This window comes from Myotis lucifugus, unplaced genomic scaffold (genome assembly GCF_000147115.1).
Source record: "Myotis lucifugus unplaced genomic scaffold, Myoluc2.0 scaffold_24, whole genome shotgun sequence".
Classification (NCBI taxonomy): domain Eukaryota; kingdom Metazoa; phylum Chordata; class Mammalia; order Chiroptera; family Vespertilionidae; genus Myotis; species Myotis lucifugus.
The window spans coordinates 3,167,443-3,174,426 of NW_005871072.1; the positions used below are offsets into that span (position 1 = coordinate 3,167,443).

The window sequence follows — 6,984 nt, forward strand, 5'->3', positions numbered from 1 at the left end:
TATTATTCTGTTATTAAAGCTTTTAATATACCTTTTATTTAAATTGGATATTATTTTTCAAAACTGTTTAAATTAGAATATTTTTTATACATTTGAAAAGCAAACCATCACTACAATTTGAATAATCTCTGCTTTTCTGTTTTCCTGGGATGTTCTATTTTGCCACATGTATAAGATATTTCATCGTTAGGTGTTTGTTATACCAGATACTCTTGAGGACCCAAGCTATGCAGTAGTTAAAAACAACTTTATTTTATTTTAGAATTTATTATATTTCCTTAGAAGGATGTAGAGAATAAAATAACACAATATACTTAATATGACAAATAGTAATTAATAAAACAAGGTAAAGTAAAAATAAAGTATGTGAGGAACTTCCTTTTTACAGAAGCTCACCAAGGCAGTCGTGCCATATGAAAAATAAGTCTGTTTCTGCAGTATTTATTCTATTATTGCTCTAGTTTCCTTGTTCAAATATGAGTACAAAAGTGTTTAATTGTTATAGTTTTGTAATTTTCAAATAATCTTTAGTGATATTCTTTTTTACTTTTATTTGAAAATATTGCTCCTTGTTTCTTTTTTGTTGTAATGTAACTTTACTAAGTGTGCCAAAGCACACAGAGACACACCTCATACAAATAAGACTTAAACTAGAATTTCAATAATTTTATCAGTTAATTTGTTAATTTACAATCAATTCATTTTTATTTTACAATATTTAATATTTACATTTAGAAACTCTAGGAAAATTATAACTACAGTGATAGATGTTAACTGTTATTATAGTGATCATTTCTCAACATCCTATATAATAAAGAGTAATATGCAAATTGACCATCACTCCAACACACAAGATGGCCACCCCCATGTGGACACAAGATGGCTGGAAGGGGAGGGCAGTTGTGGGTGATCAGGCCTGCAAGGGAGGGCAGTTAGGAGTGACCAGGCTGGCAGAGGAGGGAATTTCGGGGTGACCATGCCTGCAGGGGAGGACAATTGGGAGGGGACCAAGGCCTGCAGGGGAGGGCAGTTAGGGGGGACCAGGACTGCAGGGAGGGCAGTTGAGGGAAACCAGGCCTACAAGGGAGGGCAGTTAGGGGTGACCAGGACAGCAGGGGAGGGAAGTTGGGGGCAACCCGGCCAGCAGGGGAGGGCAGTTAGGGGAGACAAGGATGGCAAGGGAGGGCAGTTAAGGGTGAACCAGGCCAGCAGGGGAGACCAGTTAGGAGAGAACTGGCTAGGCAGGGGAGGGGCAGTTAGGGGAGACAAGGATAGCAAGGGAGGGCAGTTAAGGGTGACCAGGCCAGCAGGGGAGACCAGTTAGGAGAGACCCTGGCTAGCAGGGGAGTGCAGTTAGGGGTGATCAGCCTGGCAGGGAGGACAGTTAGGGGCAATCGGGCTGGCAGGGGAGCAGTTAGGCATTGATCAGGCTGGCAAAGGAGTGGTTAGGGGGCAATCAGACTGGCAGGCAGGAGAGCGGTTGGGAGATAGCAGTCCTGGATCCCAGTGGGATCGTGCCCAAACGGGCAGTCGGACATCCCTTTGAGGGGTCCCAGATTGGAGAAGGTGTAGGCTGGGCTGAGGGACACACAACCCCCCATGTGCACGAATTTCGTGCACTGGACCTCTAGTCTATATATATAAAAAGCTAAGCAACCATCCCACTGGCCGGTAGGTATAACATGCATGACCTCCAGGGGGCAGATGCTCAACACAGGAGCTGTGGAGTTGCGGTGACTTGGCAGCAGCGGTTCTCGGGTGATGCATCCTGGAACCAGAGAGGAGGGAGCCCGATTATCGGGTTCATCACCTGAGAAACACCCTCTCACAATCCAGGACCCCTCAAGGGATGTCGGAGAGCCGGTTTTGGCCCAATCCCTGCAGGCCAGGCCGAGAGACCCCACTTGCCAGAGGGACTCCGCTCACTCCACAGATGCCCTCTGAGCCAGGTGTGGCTGGCCGGGAAGGGACTGCGGAAGGTTGGCTCCAGGTCATGTCTAGCCAGTCTAGCCCAGTAATTCCCTGCCAGCCACCTTCTAATTAATTTCTTTTGTTTTGTTTTGTTTTGTTTTTGTTTTGTTTTGTTCCTTTATTTAATAGGCAGTAATAGTCTTAAAAATCTTTCTCTTCATCAGATATTTGATCCCCTTGCAAAACTTTTGATCTCTGAGCTTGAACATGGAGTTTTACTCCATCAATAACATGACTGGCATGTTGTAGTGCATTCTGAAGTTCTTCTGAAGAAAAGTGAATCCAACCCATACCTCTGTGAAAGCCAGTCTCTTTGTCAAAAGGTACAGTGCACTTTCGTATATGGCCAAACTGTGCAAAGTGTTCTCTCAGCTCACTTGAAGAGGCGGTCCAGGGGATTTTCCTGACAAAGGCCACGGGCCGACTGCTACTGGCCTGAAGAGCCAGAGCAGCCCTTGTTGCCGAGGCCGCCATCTTCAGCTTGAGGGACCTCCTAATTAATTTCTTTTTAATGTGCAGGAATCCATGCATCTGGGCACTAGTATTGATATATTTGTGTCTGAATTCTGCCTCTATGTATTATTGCATTCCTAAAATATCTAAACAATATTAATTGTAATACTGAGAATTTTTGTTTAGTTCATACTGTTTCTACACTTGTGAATTAATATGAGATATTCCTTTAGGCAATACATAGTGTACAGAAAAAAAAAAGAGCATTCCTTACGTGTAAGCTCCCATAAGCATAGAATCCCTTTAATTGTAATATACATGGATGTTCTCTTCTGGATGCTACTGGCTTCTAACACTATTCTACTGTTTATCTGCCTATATGATCTTTGGATTTCACGTTAAATTTCCTGTCACAGTCTTACCATTTGGATGTGGAAACATATTGACTTTTTATTTTGCTTCTGGCAAACACTTAGTTGGAAAGGACTTTGTACTCTGATGTTATCCACTTCATTAGCTTCTGTTAGGCGTGCTGTCCAATTAAGCCTTGGCTCAGAGACTCAGCTTTGTACAGCTCCATTCAGCTAGCATTGCCATGTCATCAGAGAATCAAAAGTATTTTATTTTGGTGAAAGGCTGCTTGGAATTTTTGTATAAAATTTACAAAGTAAACATTAAATTGGTTATTGTGATCAGTATATAGGTAAATTGCATTTTATTCCCTTTAAAATATATTTGATAGGAACAACTAATTATAATAAATTATTCAAAATAATTGACACAAAAAAATGATATATTAAAATTTCAAACTATATTAAGTAGTATGTCCATACCCTAAGGCAACTGAAGAGGCATGAGAAACATCACAGAGCCAATTTAAGACATTACAAGAAATTTTTATTCATTCCTGCTGCTTTATAAATCTGTTATTTATTTTTGTAAATTAATGAATGATATTCAGGGCCTTCTCAGCTTATGTTAGTGCCACAAAAATACTCTTTTGTCATTACAAATGGTTGCTTTCTCTGTTTTTTTTTGTTTGTTTGTTTGTTTAAAATGTCACCATTATTTTATTTTCTTGTTAAATCTGCCCTGTTAAATCAGGTTCTGATTCTTTTGAAAGTTGAGGTAATTGCAATCAGGTATAATTTTTATTTGAAACCCCTCCCTAGAGGAGGAGTTAATGTGCCCAAGCAAGTTAACATAACTCCTGATCCTTAAATTTACAATTGAAATCTTATGTGTTTTGTTTGCACCTGGATTTCTAATCGTGGTTGTAAAGAAATGTGTGTGGAACATCATCCAAAAAGCTAAGTAATACATACTGTGTTACGTTCTTAATGCTAAGATGACAGATGCCATATTTTAAAAGTGCTAAGAGTTTTATTTATCTTGATGAGTAATAAGATAGTCTAGATAGTCTAATCTCTTGCAAAATCTCCCACTTATTTTTCAGATTAAAGCAATTATTGTCAAACAACTAGTATCCCATGCATTATTTCAGAATCCATTTATTATATTACTTAAAAAGCCGTATACTTAAAATTTTGATTGCTTTAAAATTTTTCAGTTAAATAAAACAGTAAAAATGTAATTGAAAATGGGCAAAAGGTTTTTTTTTGAAAAATTAAGCATAATTAATATTTAGATTTTATTTCTAGGTTTACAAATAAATTGTTATATATAGCAACTCACACATCTTTTTTGTTGTTGTTATTAATCCTCGCCAAAGGACATTCTTTCCACTAAGAGAGAGTGTAAGATGTGTGTGTGTGTGTGGGGGGGGGTGTGTAAAGTAACATAAATGTAAGAGAGATACATGGATTGGCTGCCTGCCGCACACACCTGGACTAGGCCAGGGAGTGAACCCGCAACCTAGATACGCATCAATGACCAGGAATTGAACTTGCGACCCTTTGGTTCAAGGAGGAAGGCTCTAACCACGTAGCACACCGGCCAGGGCTAATCATGCATCTTTATAAATAATTCTGCTCATCTTTTCTACCTACTTTAGGAGACTATCTTAAACAAATAAAAAGCCATTATGCAAATACAAAGTAGCAGAAAATTAGTCAGTGTGTTTTGGTGGAACAAATCATAGCTGGATTCTCATCCAGAAAAAGAAATACACTGGAGCTACTGGTCTAGTCACAGGTCACACAGGGACAAGACTTCTCTCTTCTACCCATCCACCTCCTCAATGCCTATCTTCAAATATCTAATAGACTATCCACATTTACATGTCTCAAAGTGAACTCTCGGTCACTTAACTGCTTCATTCCTCCATCAGCTGCTTAATTAAATTTAGTTAATGACAAATGTATGCCTCTAATTGCTCAAATTTAGAATTATATTAGAAAAACTTTCATATCTAAATCCAACCCATCAGAAATTTGTATTGAGTCTATTTACTAATTATATTTAAAACATACCAATTTTTCATAACTTTCATTGCTAATGCCATAGTCATAAATATATCTCTCACCTGGATTACTGCTTTTACCTCCTGTATCTCTGCTTACACTTTTACCCTACCACTGCATAAATAAATTCTCGATATTATAGCCAGAGGACCCTGAAACCATAATGACCCCCTTCCTCCATATAAACTCAATTAAAAACAAATGATCCTCAGTGTGGGTCCAAAAGTTTCTATTATTATCTGTCTGACTTCACTTCCTATACTTGTCAGATTGAAAAATATCTTTATATACTAGCATATGCAGATTATAATATTGTGAAGTAAAACAAAAGTTAAATAATTTGAATGAAAAGTAAAACAAAGGGTTAAATAATTAGAAGGGAAAATATTTATTATATTAAATAACAAAGATTAATAAGTATACTTCCTGATTATACCAGGTGTACTGGTTAATAATGTGGATTTTTTTCAATAGATGGAGTTACACATATGTTGATATATATATCAACATATATATATATATATATATATATATATTCACACAATTTGATAGGTATGCTATTTTGTTGTATTGACAGCAAGCTTCAAAACTTCATGTCACATTTGCTGAAGCTGTTAACATCATAGATATTTTTACGCGTAAAAATGTTGAATTTTGTGCCAAAAAAAAAGCATTTGCTGGAAGTCTTAATTTATTAATTTATTGTGAATAAAAAGTTATTGTATACTTCAAGTAGCTTATGGTGAACATGCTCCATCTCAAGATACTTGTGAAGGCTGGTTTAAACGCTTTAAAAATGATGATTTCGATGTGAAAAACAAATAACGTCCAGGTAAACCGAAAAAGTTTGAAGACCAACAATGACAAGCATTATTGGATGAAGATGCATGTCAAACTCAAAAACAACTTGCAGAAGGATTAAACATTGATCAGCAAACAATTTCCAATTGTTTACAAGCAATGGGAAAGATTTTAAAGGAAGGAAAATGGGTGCCACATCAACTGAACGAAAGACAAATGGAAAACCAAAAAGTCACCAGTAAAATGTTGCTTCAATGGCATGAAAGAAAGTCTTTTTTTCATTGAATAGTAACTGGTGATGAAAAGTGGATTTATTTTGAGAATCCCAAATGCACAGAATCATGGGTTGATCCAGGTCAACCATCAACATCAGCTGCAAGGCCAAATCGCTTCGGAAAGAAAACAATGCTCTCCGTTTGGTGGGATCAGGAAGGTATGGTGTATTATGAGCTTCTAAAACCAGGTGAAACCGTTAATACTAATTGCTAATGACAACAAATACAGTGGGGCCTTGACTTACGAGTTTAATTCATTCCGTGATGGAGCTCGTAAATCAAAAAGTGAATGAGTGAGACACGTGATGCTGGGCTGATGTTGTGGCGTTCACTGTGACATTCGTTGCGCCAACTAGCAGTGGGGTATCTGAAGCTGGCTCTTAACCCGAATTTTAGCTTGAAACTCAAAGCAAAAAATCGGCCGAGAGACAGCTCGTATCTCGAAAAACTCGTTAGTCGGGACACTCGTAAGTCAAGGCCCCACTATAATCAATTTGAACCACGTTTTGATTGTAAAACTACCAGAATGGTCCAGAAGACATGGCAAAGTAATTTTTCTTCATGATAATGCACCATCACACATTTCAAAACCAGTTAAAAACACGTTAAAAGATCTTTCCTGGGAAGTATTAACCCACCCGATGTATTCACCAGACCTTGCTCCTTCAGATTACCACTTGTTCTGATTGATGGCCATGCACTTCCTGAGCAGCACTTCAAAATATACCAAGAAGTAGAAAATTGGGTCTCTGAATGATTTACTTCAAAACAAGGAAAGTTCTATTGGACGGAATCCACAAATTACCTGAAAGATGGGGGATATGTGTAGCTAGCGATGGACATAACTTTGAATAAAGAACTTTTGATGTTTCTCTTGAAATTATTGTGTTTTCTTTGATTACAAAATCTGCATTATTGGTTAATATACCAATAATTGGTTGGTATACCTGGTAAAAAGTAAAAATGAACCGATTCTGACATGGTTATTAAAGTTTTATTTCTTCTGAAGTTTAATACCTTATTGATAATTTAAAAATAAACTTTATATCCCTATTTCAATA

At 37.5% G+C, this 6,984-nt stretch overlaps 1 pseudogene; it reads right to left on the reverse strand.

The window, feature by feature from the left end:
* Positions 1-2,112: 2,112 nt before the first annotated feature.
* LOC102428241 lies at positions 2,113-2,445 on the reverse strand (annotated as a pseudogene).
* Between the last annotated feature and the right edge of the window lie 4,539 nt (positions 2,446-6,984).